Source organism: Notolepis coatsorum (assembly GCF_963971535.1).
Source record: "Notolepis coatsorum genome assembly, chromosome: 15".
Classification (NCBI taxonomy): domain Eukaryota; kingdom Metazoa; phylum Chordata; class Actinopteri; order Aulopiformes; family Paralepididae; genus Notolepis; species Notolepis coatsorum.
The window spans coordinates 22156637-22173629 of record NC_140179.1 but is presented as its reverse complement, the minus strand read 5'-3'; the positions used below and the strand labels follow the sequence as shown (position 1 = coordinate 22173629).

Genomic DNA, 16993 nt, shown 5'->3' with positions numbered 1-16993 from the left:
GCACATTATGAACACAACGGCCACAGCGGGCCAACAAATCGCAGCAGCTATTTACAATACAATACACAAATATACAAAATAATGCTCAAAATATGCACACTTCCTACCTTATTTGTACATGAAGTCCATAACTCCGATCATTCTTTGTGAATTCTGCGATGACTGTCATAAAAGCTGTCGGATGTCTTCATTCTAATCTGTGCAGCATCTGTGCATCTGTTGGACGTCCTCTTGCAATAATAATCCTTTTCTCTTCAAAAGTCATAATTGCATGCTTGAGCAGCGCTGGTCTCCTCCGTCGTAAGTCTGGTCTCCTCCGTAAACTGGATGCTTGCAGACTGCAGAGGGGAATTCCTCGCGTCACGCACTCGCATAATGCCATATATGGACCAAGTTGCCAACTAAGATAGTCTCAAAATGTCCGCAGAAAGCAGTAGCACTCACTCACCAAAGCTGTGTGCTGCTCACATGAAGAGGAAGGCAGCACAGCGGTTCTTCCTCTGGGCAAACGTTTCAATGACTTTGGGAAAAAAAAATTGAGAAAGACCGGACAGGAGCTTACTAAGCTACTAGCTTGCTAAGCTAGTAGCTAGCTACAACAAGTTAGCTTACAGAGTCCAAGACGGCACGTTCACGTCAACTACACTACTTCAACTGAGATAAAAAAATATATATCATCAAACGATGCACAATAAGTTCATGAACAATTGAATAAAGATCTTAAAATATGAATTATTATATTAGGCAAATTAATCTTCTTTTCTCGATGTCAGTATCTTTCAAGGCAAATTGCACACAGTCAGTCTCAGTGGTCTAGAACATTAGATGGCTATTGACGCCACAGTCAATAGGGTCCAACTGCAGTTCCGTATCATTAGCTGGCACCATTCTCTGATTGGATCTCAAGGTTGTCAACACAATGTAACACGGCCAATCAATCAAGTGTGCATGGCCTCATTAACCGCATTTTTTTCCCTTTTCTTTTTTCTCAAATACCCTATTTTGATTGGATTATTAGATTCTTAAGCCCTGCCCAGTGCAAACATTTGCAGTGACTGATTGACAGCTGACAGCCTGACCAGCATCAATGTGTTATGGGATCAGGGTCAGAGAGCTGTCACTTGGACATTTTTGAAGAAGAAAAAAATGCACTGGCATTAGAAAACATTTATAATAAAAAAATATATAAAAAAAAATTATAATAATAACAAAAATAATAAAAATATGTAATAATATATATATATATATATTTGTGTCTGTATACTAGTGAAGGACTGCCTCACTAGTAGTCATGCAATAACCTCCACTGATACCAAGCCAACTGGTCTTACACAAAGTGAGTGAGTGAGTGAGTGAGTGAGTGAGTGAGTGAGTGAGTGAGTGAGTGAGTGAGTGAGTGAGTGAGTGTTCCATATTAACACTCACTTTAGACACTTTTTTTTATAAAAATGTTTTACCCCCTCCTTTTTTCCGATTTTTTTCTCCCATCCCACTGTTAGTCGTTATGCCAATTCCCAACCCCTTTCCTGGTTGTTGCGCACCCCCCCCCCCCCCTCCTACTGTTGGTCCGGGAGGCCGGAGACTGTCACATGCTTTCCTCCGACACATGTGCAGCCAGCCTGGCAGCGCAGTTTCTCACCGGGAGAGTGTAACGTGTGGAAGGTCACACTACCTTTCTCCAGATCCTACCCTCGCTGTGCAGGCGCCCCGACCGAACTGTAGGGGTCACTGTCCACAACGCCTAGGACCCACCCACGGCTTCCCTCCCCCTAACTCAGCCAAACGAGTTAGTATAGCGATCAGCCCGAGCCAAGGCAATGCTGACTCTCCGGGAGTCGAGACCGCAACCTCTTGCATTGGTGACGAGCACAATCTCCGCCACGCCACCTGACCGCCACTTTAGACACTTTTTAACACTACACCATATTTGTATCTATTATTTATTACTAGAAGATCCACACTACATCTCTACCTCAATTTGCATTGTTTGCATTTTGTACTTTAGTTTGTACTTTACTTTGTATATTGTATATTTTGTATAGTGTTTAGTCTTTATTCTTTTAACTTTTTTTTACTGTATGAAGCACAATCTCAAGAGACTCACAGAACCATAGAACTCAGCATCTGCAAGTCCTCCAACAGCAACCTCTCTCTCTCTTTCTCTCTCTCTCTCTCTGCATCTCTCTCTCTCTCACTCTCTCTCTCTCTCTCTCTCTCTCTCTCTCTCTCTCTCTCTCTCTCTCTCTCTCTCTCTCTCTCTCTCTCTCTCTCTCTCTCGCTCTCTCTCTCTCTCTCTCTCTCTCGCTCTCTCTGTTGCACTCTCTCTCTATCTCTCTCTCTGCATCTCTCTCTCTCTCTGCGTCTCGCTCTCTCTCGCTCTCTCTCTCTCTCTCTCTCTCTCTCTCTCTCTCTCTCTCTCTCTCTCTCTCTCTCTCTCTCTCTCTCTCCCAATTCAAAGGGGCTTTATTGACATGGGAAACATACGTTTACATTGCCAAAGCCAGTGTTAAAACAAACAAAACAAAGCAAAACAGTCAAACTGAGAAATCAGAGGAAATCAGCTCTGCTGAAGGTTCTACTCAGGTTCTACTCAGGTTCTCCTCACTCTAACACACCTCTGTTCTAGGTTCTACTCAGGTTCTACTCAGGTTCTACTCAGGTTCTCCTCACTCTAACACGCCCCTGTTCTAGATTCTACTCAGGTTCTACTGACTCTAACACGCCCCTGTTCTAGGTTCTACTCAGGTTCTAATCAGGTTCTCCTCACTCTAACACGCCTCTGTTCTAGGTTCTACTCAGGTTCTACTGACTCTAACACGCCCCTGTTCTAGGTTCTACTCAGGTTCTAATCAGGTTCTACTCACTCTAACACGCCTCTGTTCTAGGTTCTACTCAGGTTCTACTCACTCTAACACGCCTCTGTTCTAGGTTCTACTCAGGTTCTACTCAGGTTCTACTCAGGTTCTCCTCACTCTAACACGCCTCTGTTCTAGGTTCTACTCAGGTTCTACTCAGGTTCTACTCAGGTTCTACTCACTCTAACACGCCTCTGTTCTAGGTTCTACTCAGGTTCTACTCACTCTAACACGCCTCTGTTCTAGGTTCTACTCAGGTTCTACTCAGGTTCTACTCAGGTTCTACTCACTCTAACACGCCTCTGTTCTAGGTTCTACTCAGGTTCTACTCAGGTTCTACTCAGGTTCTACTCACTCTAACACGCCTCTGTTCTAGGTTCTACTCAGGTTCTACTCAGGTTCTACTCAGGTTCTACTCAGGTTCTACTCACTCTAACACGCCTCTGTTCTAGGTTCTACTCAGGTTCTACTCAGGTTCTACTCAGGTTCTCCTCACTCTAACACGTCTCTGTTCTAGGTTCTACTCAGGTTCAACTGACTCTAACACGTCTCTGTTCTAGGTTCTACTCAAGTTCTACTCACTCTAACACGTCTCTGTTCTAGGTTCTACTCAGGTTCTACTCACTCTAACACGTCTCTGTTCTAGGTTCTACTCAGGTTCAACTGACTCTAACACGTCTCTGTTCTAGGTTCTACTCAGGTTCTACTCACTCTAACACGTCTCTGTTCTAGGTTCTACTCAGGTTCAACTGACTCTAACACGTCTCTGTTCTAGGTTCTACTCAGGTTCTACTCACTCTAACACGTCTCTGTTGAAGGGCTTCTTGCTGTTCCCCAGGAACTCGCCGATCATCTGCCGACTCAGACCCTTCCTCTGCAGCAGGAAGTGGGCGACGCCTATGGGCGTGTCCGGGATGAAGCCCCGCGAGATCAGGAACTGGAGGCCCTTGTCGGGGTTCCTGATGAGGCGAGAGGAGGAGGGAGGGAGGGAGGGAGGGAGGGAGGGAGGGAGGGAGGGAGGGAGGGAGGGAGAGAAGGAGGAAGTGAGAGAGGAAATGTTATTATTCACTGGAGTCAAGGTGACAGAAGTATTTAGGTTGAAGTTTCAAGTTCACGTTTCAAGTTTGTTTATTAATTGTCATAGTAAAATACAGAATACTTTATCATGAAATGCTTTTTTCTGTATGAGCTCCTGGGAGTGTGCTAGATAAAAATACATAAAAAGTATAAAATAGAAAAAGTCAAAAGTACGTAAAATAAAAAGTATGTAAAATAAAGTGTTCAGTCAGTATACATATATACAATATACAATACAGAGTAAAAAGAGTAACAGTGAGGTACAATGCAGAAATGGGATGAGGTACAAACTTGCAATGAGGTATGAATTGTAGTGCAAATCTCTTTACTAATAAATATAAAGTGTGTTAAAGTGTCTAAAGTGAGTAAAGTGGGTGTTAAGGTGAGTGTTTATTTAAAGTGAGAGTGTACGTGTGGATGTGTGTGCTGTGAGTGTAGATGATGGGTTGTTACATAGTGTCATTGTCATTGACACTGATGTTGAAGAGTTGTGATCTATGGGGCCACTAGAACCAAGAATAAGATGAAGGAAACTGTAGATGAGATAATTGTTCTATAAACTGTAGATGAAACATGTGGCTTTTGATAGTTTTTCTATAATCAGACCCACCAGGATTTATGGAGTGTTGTGATTATTTTGACCCAAAATGCTTGATTTTGCACTGGCTTTTCAAAAAAAAAAAAAAATTCAAAGCAATTTAGGAGAATTTTTATAAATGACCAAGAGAACCAACACCAGAAGATTACGATTACGGTCAAATTTGCAAGCTGTCACAAACAATGCGTGCATGGTTTGGTTGAATTTGCATTCGTTGTTGCGATCGCTGAATCCTGGAGGGTCTGTATAATGAACCAGGCAACACGTTCTGAAGTCCTGGAGGGTCTGTATAATGAACCAGGCAACACGTCCTGAAGTTCGTTTTTATCCCAATATCACAGTTACATGTATCAATGGGCTTCACAGGCTGCTATACAACAAACCACATGACCTCAATCCTCAGAGAAGCAGCCTGATCTCGCTTCACATAATGAGAGCGTGTTGAGAGAAGGGAGATATGAGCAGCCTACTGTTTTCTGAGGAGAGCGTGTTGAGAGAAGGGAGATATGAGCAGTGTAGTGTTTCCTGAGGAGAGCGTGTTGAGAGAAGGGAGATATGAGCAGTGTAGTGTTTCCTGAGGAGAGCGTGTTGAGAGAAGGGAGATATGAGCAGTGTTTTCAGTCTGAGTGTCGATACTGATAGCGGCTGCGGCGGGAAGCTAAGTGCTTCCTTCACTGCGATGAAGTGGCGGTGATTGACTTCCTTTAATGTACTTAACCACGATTACCTCCACGACCGAGACACATTTGTTCTCCTGCCACCGTTTCTATAGCGGTGAAAAATAGGTGAACCGCCGATTCTATTGCTGGAGTGAAACCACAGCAATTAAATCTTTGTAAATGGCCAACGGGGGCATTAGGGTGTCCATAAAGGTAGACAATATAAATGATACACTGTGGTAATGAGGATATTGAAATGAGGAATCTGTGTGCTAAGAGCGCACGTGCCCGTCAGACCAGGGGCTGGTGGAGAGAGACCGGTACAATGATACAAACACAGAGGGCGGAATCGCATCCGTATTCATTCCTGTGCTGAAATATAACGTTCATTAACGACCATTAAAATGGATCGACACACCGCTAAATTTGGAGGATTCTCCCGGAACTGCAATGGCTGTTCATGAATGCAATGTCACGGGAGGGAGAGTTGGCAGCAGAGAGAGATGATGAAAGAAACACTGACGTGATTTTTGACTTGTCACAGATTATAAAAGATAACACTGAAGTGACTTTTGACTTGTCACAGATTATAAAATAAACACTGGAGTGACTTTTGACTTGTCACAGATTATAAAAGATAACACTGAAGTGACTTTTGACTTGTCACAGATTATAAAATAAACACTGGAGTGACTTTTGACTTGTCACAGATTATAAAAGATAACACTGAAGTCACTTTTGACTTGTCACAGATTATAAAATAAACACTGAAGTGACTTTTGATTTGTCACAGATTATAAAATAAACACTGAAGTGACTTTTGATTTGCCACAGATTATAAAAGATAACACTGAAGTGACTTTTGACTTGTCACATATTATAAAATAAACACTGAAGTGACTTTTGATTTGTCACAGATTATAAAAGATAACACTGAAGTGACTTTTGACTTGTCACAGATTATAAAAGATAACACTGAAGTGACTTTTGACTTGTCACATATTATAAAAGATAACACTGAAGTGACTTTTGACTTGTCACAGATTATAAAAGATAACACTGAAGTGACTTTTGACTTGTCACAGATTATAAAAGATAACACTGAAGTGACTTTTGACTTGTGTCCAGTGAGACTGAGAGTCCATTACTGGAGCTGTCTGTGTTGTACTACTGTCTGTGTTCAAGTTTCAAGTTTGTTTTTATTTGTCACCTATAAAATACATGTACATTACAGTGAAATGCTTGGTTCTGTATGAGTCCCTGAGAATGTGCTTCATACAGTAAAAAAGTAAGTAAAAGAGGAATAACACTATACAATATACAAAATACAATATACAAACTAAAGTACAACCTAAGTACAACCTAAGTACAAAGAAGTAAAAATGCAGACAATGAGGTACAAAAACTTTTTTTAAGGCAAGGTGCAAATGCAAATGAGGTATGAATGTAGTGCACATCTCTTTAATAAATAGATAAATATAATGTAGTGTTAAAGTGTCTAAAGTGAGTGTTAGGGCGTTTTCACACCTAGCTTGTTTGGAGCTGTTGTTTCCGAAACCTGGAACGTTTACCCCCTATTTCGGTTCAGTTGGGCATATATGAACACAGCAATCACATTCTGTTGCGGAACAAAACAAGCGGGCCGAGACCACCTAGAGAGGGTGGTCTCGGCGCACTTCCAAACGAACCCGACGCGACTCGTATGCTGTGAGAATGCAATCGATTTAGCAAACCGACACAATAATAATAATAGTGAGCCGTGGGTCAACGTGGAGCAGCGATGACTCGGTACACTGCCTCGTTGATATTTGGGCAGACGATCACATTCGTCAGATGCTGGAGAACACGCAAGTGTACAGAAAGTTTAGTGACTGTAGTGACGCTGCAACAGCAGCACCGTGCGAGACAACACCTCGTCTCTCTCTCTCCCTCTCACTGACTCTCTCTCTCCTCTCTCTCTCTCTCTCACCGAGAGAATGAATGTGGACTGTTCCATCGGGGAGCTTCGGTGGTAATGTGAGTGGCTACAGACCGCTGCACTTAAATATAAACATTAGTCTACCTGGGAGACTCAATGAGGTAATTGTAGATGTCGCCATAAGACGCTTCTGGCCATTTAGTGGGATCATTGTTTCATTATCCTGGTCGGCTGAAAGGACACTGGCCACCGAAGCTCCCCCCTCTGATGGAACAGTCCACATTCATTCGTGCGTCATCTCGCGTCGTCCAGACTCTGTGGGCAATCTGCGCATGTGCATGGGTAATAGGTGCTTTAAAATGGGCTTTTTCGCTGCCGATTTAGTTCTGAACTTCTGATCGATTAGGAAGGGCTCGCGCCGTGTTCAGGAGATTCTGGCGCATAAAAGTCTATTCGATCATGTCTCCAGCACCCCCACAGCCGTATCTGCAACCACTTACATCACAGCTCTCATCCACATTCATTCATTTGCTCCCCGCTCTCTCCTCCCCGATTTCAATGTAACGCGGAGATTCAGGGTTGGGGAGGGGGGGGGGGGGGGGGGGGGCACACCCCCAAAATGACCAATGAGTGACAGTTTGCTCGCACGTGGCGTTGTTTTGGTCCGTGTGAACACAGCCGTGTGAACACAAACGAACTAAAGGACAAGTGCAACAATTGTATCATAATAGTCCCTGTGTCTCCCTGAATCGGAACAAAGCAACGAACTACAGGTGTGAAAACACCCTTAGTTAAAGTGAGTGTGTGCATGTGGATGTGTGTGCAATGATGGTGTACTGTCTGTGTTGTACTGTCCGTGTTATTTGTTTGGATATTTAAGTTGTCCACACACTTGTTCACATGTGGTTACTGAACACACACACACACACACACACACACACACACACACACACACGCACGCACGCACGCACACACACACACACACACACACACACACACACACACACACACACACACACACACACACACACACACACACACACACACACACACACACACACACACACACACACATACACACACACACACACACACACACACAGTATGTCTACAGTATACTGTGTGTGTAAGTGATTCCTTTGAATGTGCACTCAGCAAAACATCAAAGCAGACTAGTCATGTAACTATAAAGGGAGGACTCTGCATGTCTGTCCTTCGCGTTAGATGAGATTTTCCTCGAAAACCGCCGACTTCATGCCAGCTGGTGCGTTGATGATGACCCAGCAGAGCGCAGTGTCAAATTTGGCCAGATGGTGGCACTATAACAACAGCCTTTATGATTTGGCATGTAACTTTTGAACCGTAACCGTCGGAAACTAAATGTGTTGTTCCTGGATTCTGTGGATCTGGACAAATGTATCCATTTATTTAAGCCATTTAAAGGAACACGCCAACATTTTGGGAAATTAGCTTAGCCGGTTAGCCTTCGGGAGAGGTGTTAGTTGGACAATGCCTAGGCTAACCGCACTGTCCGCTTCCATTCATTGTGCTAAGCTAGGCTAACGTGCAGCCAGATAGCTTTCTACTGAACGCACAGAGAGGAAACTGGTATCTATCTTCGTGTCTCTCTCTGGAGAAGACGATAAGCTAATTTCCCAAAATGTTTGCGTGTTCTTTTAAGCCACACCCATTTGCATCTATATATGAATTTCCGCCATTTAAAATGTTGTCCAAATCTGACTCCTACAGCTTTTGAGCACTTGTCACCTAATTCTGTACGGAACATCTGAACATACTTCTTACTTCTCTGGATGTCTGATATTCCATATCGTTTTGCTTTAGCTGGCCCCTCGTGTTCTGCTCAGGTGCTGTGGGCGGGGCTTATATTACAAAACATGTCTCCTGAACACTTTGTGCTGTTGAAGCCACATTTGGTGACACGCAATTGGCCCGTTCTGAACAGGCTTCAAGCTGCATCACTAGTCTGATGAATCACACACACAACAAACTGTATAGCAGAGATTCAGTGCAGGAGTAAGATACAAACTGTATAGCAGAGATTATTCAGTGCAGGAGTAAGATACAAACTGTATAGCAGAGATTATTCAGTGCAGGAGTAAGATACAAACTGTATAGCAGAGATTATTCAGTGCAGGAGTAAGATACAAACTGTATAGCAGAGATTATTCAGTGCAGGAGTAAGATTCAAACTGTATAGCAGAGATTATTCAGAGCAGGAGTAAGATCTAAACTGTATAGCAGAGATTATTCAGAGCAGGAGTAAGATTCAAACTGTATAGCAAGATTATTCAGTACATGAGTAAAATCTAAACTGTATAGCAAAGATTATTCAGTACATGAGTCAAATCTAAACTGTATAGCAGAGATTATTCAGTACATGAGTCAAATCTAAACTGTATAGGAGAGATTATTCAGTACAGGGTGAGTAAGATCCATGCTATTTATAGCTCTCGTAGAAATGGGGGTATGAAGGTAGGTGTACCACAGAAACTATAATATTGCCACTGCATATAATATTACCACTGCACAGCGCTTAAACCACAACCTTAGCATAAGCGATGTGAACCACAGCTAATGGGTTTAGGAAGGAGGGAGGGGTGGGGGAGACTGGACCGTTGGAGGCTGGAACAGGGACAGTCAGAGCAGATGTGTGAGAATGAGAGCGGGTGGGGGGGGGGGGGGGGGGGGATGCCAGCTCCTTCGCGGCTGGCTGGAGTCTCGCGCTCTCAGCTTTCATCTCACTCTCTCCACTATCTCACTCTCTCCACTATCTCACTCTCTCCACCATCTCACTCTCTCCACTATCTCACTCTCTCCACTATCTCACTCTCTCCACCATCTCACTCTCTCCACTATCTCACTATCTCCACTATCTCACTCTCTCCACCATCTCACTCTCTCCACTATCTCACTCTCTCACTCTCTCCACCATCTCACTCTCTCCACCATCTCACTCTCTCCACCATATCACTATCTCCACTATCTCACTCTCTCCACCATCTCACTCTCTCCACTATCTCACTCTCTCACTCTCTCCACCATCTCACTCTCTCCACCATCTCACTCTCTCCACCATATCACTCTCTCCACCATATCACTCTCTCAACCATCTCACTATCTCACTCTCTCCACAATCTCACTCTCTCCACTATTTCACTATCTCCACTATCTCACTCTCTCCACCATCTCACTCTCTCCACCATCTCACTCTCTACACCATCTCACAATCTCACTCTCTACACCATCTCACTCTCTCCACCATCTCACTCTCTCCACCATCTCACTCTCTCCACTATTTCACTCTATCCACTATCTCACTCTATCCACTATCTCACTCTCTCCACCATCTCACTCTCTCCACCATCTCACTCTCTCCACTATCTCACTCTCTCCACTATCTCACTCTATCTACTATCTCACTATATCCACTATCTCACTCTCCACCATCTCACTCTCTCCACTCTCTCACTCTCTCCACCATCTCACTCTCTCCACTATCTCACTCTCTCCACCATCTCACTCTCTCCACCATATCACTCTCTCCACCATATCACTCTCTCAACCATCTCACTATCTCACTCTCTCCACTATCTCACTCTCTCCACAATCTCACTCTCTCCACTATTTCACTATCTCCACTATCTCACTCTCTCCACCATCTCACTCTCCACCATCTCACGCTCTCTACTATCTCACTCTCTCCACCATCTCACTCTCTACACCATCTCACTCTCTCCACCATCTCACTCTCTCCACCATCTCACTCTCTCCACCATCTCACTCTCTCCACTATCTCACTCTCTCCACTATCTCACTCTCTCCACCATCTCACTCTCTCCACCATCTCACTCTCTCCACGATCTCACTCTCTCCACTATCTCACTCTACCTACTATCTCACTATATCCACTATCTCACTCTCCACCATCTCACTCTCTCCACTATCTCACTCTCTCTACTATCTCACTCTCTCCACTATCTCTCTCCACCATCTCACTCTCTACACTGTCTCACTCTCTACACCATCTCACTCTCTCACTCTCTCCACCATCTCACTCTCTCCACTATCTCACTCTCTCCACCATCTCACTCTCTCCACCATATCACTCTCTCCACCATATCACTCTCTCAACCATCTCACTATCTCACCCTCTCCACTATCTCACTCTCTCCACTATCTCACTCTCTCCACCATCTCACTCTCTCCACCATCTCACGCTCTCTACTATCTCACTCTCTCCACCATCTCACTCTCTACACCATCTCACTCTCTCCACCATCTCACTCTCTCCACCATCTCACTCTCTCCACTATTTCACTCTATCCACTATCTCACTCTATCCACTATCTCACTCTCTCCACCATCTCACTCTCTCCACTATTTCACTCTATCCACTATCTCACTCTATCCACCATCTCACTCTCTCCACCATCTCACTCTCTCCACCATCTCACTCTCTCCACTATCTCACTCTCTCCACTATCTCACTCTATCTACTATCTCACTATATCCACTATCTCACTCTCCACCATCTCACTCTCTCCACTATCTCACTCTCTCTACTATCTCACTCTCTCCACTATCTCTCTCCACCATCTCACTCTCTACACTAGCTCACTCTCTACACCATCTCACTCTATCACTCTCTCCACCATCTCACTCTCTACACTATCTCACTCTCTCCACTATCTCACTCTCTACACTATCTCACTCTCTCCACCATCTCACTCTCTCCACCATCTCACTATCTCACTCCCTCCACTATCTCACTCTCTCCACCATCTCACTCTCTCACTCCCTCCACTATTTCACTCTCTCCACTATCTCACTCTCTCCACCCCTCCCCAGACGGGCTCATGCCAAGTGAAGGCAGCATTTATCATCACAAAGAATGAGCCCAGTTTAGTGGAAGTTAGTTCTGGGGATTAGAGAGGGGTGAACAGAGGGATAGCGGGGGGAAAATGGGCCCTTTATTATCACACAGACCCCCCCCCCCTCCCCCATATTCATTCTTCAGTTGGACTGTTCCACGACTTGTGACATTTAAGCCAATCGGAAACCATTATTTAGTAGTCGAGACACGTTTTCTTGATCCTGATACAATGTTAACTTTACCAAGAACATATTGTGAGTGGAACGGGAATTTATCTCTTAGTGGTTAATCCACCACTTTGGTGCTTAGTCCATCAACAATGTGTTATTTTCCTCCCCTCTTGCTGAATGAGCTATTTCCAACACATCTCTGTTACATTTCACCTTACAGTAGATCACTGAACCGTTGTGATTCAAACCTTGTGATTGAACACAGCACTCAAGCCAAATATGAAGTCAATTCTGCTTTTTTTAGAGGAGAGAGAAAGAGGAGGTGGGGGTGGAGAGGGAGAGGAGGTAGGGGTGGAGAGAGGAGAGAGAGAGAGGAGGTGGGGGTGGAGAGAGGAGAGAGAAAGAGGAGGTCGGGGTGGAGAGGGAGAGGTGGTAGGGATGGAGAGAGGAGAGAGAGAGAGGAGGTGGGGGTGGAGAGAGGAGAGAGAAAGAGGAGGTCGGGGTGGAGAGGGAGAGGAGGTAGGGGTGGAGAGAGGAGAGAGAAAGAGGAGGTGGGGGTGTGAGAGTGATGGTGTTTAGAGAGGAGCGGGGTGTTTTACAGTTCAAGAGACACAGCTGGGCGATATACAGTTGAAGAAAGACATACACACACACACGCACACACACACACACGCAGGGAACAAACTTAACTTTTTGACTTACCAGCCATTTGGCTGGTAGATTTTAAAAACGACCAGCCAGGCAGATTTTTTACCAGCCACAAATCCAATTAGTATTTATATTGTAACGTTTGGCCACTTTAAATCATTGAACAGAGAGAGAGAGAGGTACAGTAGATAGATAGATAGATAGATAGATAGATAGATAGATAGATAGATAGATAGATAGATAGATAGATAGATAGATAGATAGATAGATAGATAGATGGATGGATGGATGGATGGATGGATGGATGGATGGATGGATGGATGGATGGATGGATGGATGGATGGATGGATGGATGGATGGATGGATGGATGGATGGATGGATGGATGGATGGATGGATGGATGGATGGATGGATGGATGGATGGATGGATGGATGGATGGATGGATGGATGGATGGATGGATGGATGGATGGATGGATGGATGGATGGATGGATGGATGGATGGATGGATGGATGGATGGATGGATGGATGGATGGATGGATGGATGGATGGATGGATGGATGGATGGATGGATGGATGGATGGATGGATGGATGGATGGATGGATGGATGGATGGATGGATGGATGGATGGATGGATGGATGGATGGATGGATGGATGGATGGATGGATGGATGGATGGATGGATGGATGGATGGATGGATGGATGGATGGATAGATAGATAGATAGATAGATAGATAGATAGATAGATAGATAGATAGATAGATAGATAGATAGATAGATAGATAGATAGATAGATAGATAGATAGATAGATAGATAGATAGATAGATAGATAGATAGATAGATAGATAGATAGATAGATAGATAGATAGATAGATAGATAGATAGATAGATAGATAGATAGATAGATAGATAGATAGATAGATAGATAGATAGATAGATAGATAGATAGATAGATAGATAGATAGATAGATAGATAGATAGATAGATAGATAGATAGATAGATAGATAGATAGATAGATAGAGAGAGAAGGCAGGCCTGAAAACCTACCTGTTCAAAAAGGCCTTTGACTGTTTATTTAAATTTCATTGCGCTTTTGTTTTTAAATTGTCTGTTTATACTATGTTTTTAATTAACTATGTTCTATTTTTATCTTATTTTTATTCTGTATTTTATTTTATTTGTTTTACTAATAACTATTTTATTTCAATTTTTGTAACTGTTTTAACCATGTAGTGTAGCACTTTGGGATCCCAGTGAACAAAAAGTGCATTACAAATCCAATCTATTATTATTATTATTATTATTATTATTATTATTATTATTATTATTATTATTATTATTATTATTATTATTATTATTATTATTATTATTATTATTATTATTATTATTATTATTATTATTATTATTATTATTATTATTATTATTATTATTATTATTATTATTATTATGTGTGGCTGCCACCCTGGCGGACATCTGTGCTCTACTGAGTGCACCTTTCTAGTCTAGAGAGAGAGCGCTGATTCCCCGTAGCTGAGCAGGGTTGCATTTTGTCAACACAAGTTGGAACCCTGGAGGAAGCGATATAAGGAAACGAATTGCTCAGCTAATCGCTCATGTTGACCCCGCTCCCAAGTCGCTCTCCGCTCGCTCACCGCTCACCTTGAATCGAGCGCTCCCCGCTCCCCGCGCCACATCGCTCGGCAGAGTTAAAAAAAAATTGGAGCATGGTGTAAATTAGCTCAAACTACAACAGTCTACACCCCCTGGGCCCCTTAACAATTGTTTGTATTGAGCCGCATTGTAATTGTACCCATTCTGCAATGTTAAATAACGTTGTTTATCCATTCACTAGCTCTATTAAGCGATGATAGCTAGCCTAGCCACAATGCTATGGTCGCTGCCATTAACATTAGCATGTAAGCTAACGACAACAACAATGGCGTCAAAACTTTTTCTAACAGGATGTGAGTGACAAAGCCTGAACAGGATATCACAGGTTCACCCTTCTCATTGGTTGAAAATGGCCTTCATGTTTGTACATCGCCATCTGTTGCTTTGGCATTGTACTACATGTATATTACATCAGTGTTAAACCACTGTGAGCGGCCTGGAGGGAGTGGATTGGAGTGGAGGAGAAGCGGTAGATGCAGTGTATTTTGTTAGCCGCCAGGTGGCGGGCAGACCTTAAATTCGAATCGCCAAAGAATAAATCTACAAGCCAGTGGCGCTGGGCGTGTAACTATTTTGTACCGTGCACACACGCGTGTGCTCACACACGCACACACGCACGCACACACACACACACACACACGCACGCACGCACGCACGCACGCACGCACGCACGCACGCACGCACGCACGCACGCACGCACGCACACACACACACACACACACACACACACACACACACACACACACACACATACACACACACACACACACACACACACACACACCACACACACTCTTAGCTGTCCATCGTGTTCAATGATGACGCTTGCTCAGGGATGGGGTGAGGGGGGGGGTTAGCGACGCTGCCGCTGGTGCCACTTCTCATGGGCGTTGAGTCTGATCCTTGAGCCGCACACCCGTCCACAGATGGCGCAAGGGAAGCCAGATACCTGGGGGATGACAGCCGCCCGCTGGTGTAATTGCGTGCGCTCAGATCTCGCTCAAGATCTTTGGTCTTGGTTCGTTTGGTGTATTTGGGAAACTGCAGTGGCACAAGTGACTTGCCAGGCTGATCTGTCGCGTGCCAGAGTTTCAAGCTGTGTGATGTTTGCACACTTTATGAGGTCCCTGGTGTAGTCCTTAAAGCGTCTCTTTTGGCCTCCAGCAGCCCGCTTTGCTCCTCTCAGTTGGCCATAGAGGACTTGGCGGGGCAGGCGGTGGTCAGGCATACGTATGGTGTGCCCTATCCAACAAAGATGTTTTTTGGCCACAGCTGCGGCCATACAGATTGAGTTGGTGTTGTTGAGGATGTCTGTGTGGGGGACTCCATCTTCCCAGGTCAGGCCGAGGATCCTTTGGAGGCAACGGATGTGGAAAGCGTCCAGGTTGGTGATGTGCCGGTGGTATGGGGTCCAGGATTCTGCTCCATAGAGCAGAGTGGAGAGACATACTGCATTGTAAACACACACACACACACACACATGCACACACGCACGCACGCACGCACGCACGCACGCACACACACACACACACACACACACACACACACACACACACACACACACACACACACACACACACACACACACACACACACACACACACACACACACACACACACACACACACACACACACACACACACACACACACACTCACACACACACACACACACACACACACAGTGCCAGACAGAACCCAGATGTGGTGCTGAAAGGACAGCTCCCTTGTTAATAGTGTGCTACATGCAAAACATGTGCCATACAGCAGTGTCCTAAAGGTTAGAGACGTGAACATGTGACCCGTGGGCTGTCTTAGGATAAGATAAGATAAGATAAGATAAGATAAGATATTCCTTCATGTCCCTGATTGATTGATTGAATTTATTTGACAATCAAAATGACATACAATACTGGTACACACATGTACAGCCATCACATATAATCTAAAATCGTCGAGGATTAAAACACAATAAAACCTTAATGGTTTATTTCCATTGTGGTCCTCACAATGGACAATGGACAAGATGACTAGTATCCACCATGCACAAATAAGACATATAAATACAATACAAAATAAATGCAATAACACAAACAAACACAAAGTATACAGCACACCCCCATATATCATAATCCTAAGCCATTTTTTTTCATCTCTTTTTTAAAAATTCCTTCTGAGACAATCATTTTTATGGACACTGGCAGTTTGTTCCACTCATAGGCTGCAGAGTACCGAAAGGTATTTTTCCCCATTGAGCTACTAAAAATGCACAGTTTGATATCAGTTAAACTGCCCCTCGTTGCATAGGAGTGGGTGTCCCTAAAGCACATAAAATTATTTGAGAGATATGAGGGGACCCTATTATACATTATTTTATGGGTAAGGCCCAACTTGATTTGAATAACCCATTTTTCCACTGGGAGCCAATTAAGTTGACAACATCCTAAGTGTTTTTATATCCAACATATCCGACTTACGTGCTAGGAATTTGGTCCTTTGG

General features: G+C 43.9%; 1 pseudogene across 1 annotated transcript in view; it reads right to left on the bottom strand.

The window, feature by feature from the left end:
• The window catches only part of LOC311241971 (IQ motif and SEC7 domain-containing protein 3-like), a 113892-nt pseudogene that overhangs the window by 45022 nt on the left and 51877 nt on the right, over nt 1-16993 (bottom strand). Inside the window, exon 3 of the transcript in view lies at nt 3653-3814. The product of the transcript in view is annotated as an IQ motif and SEC7 domain-containing protein 3-like (transcript). The remainder of the gene's footprint in view (nt 1-3652; nt 3815-16993) is intronic.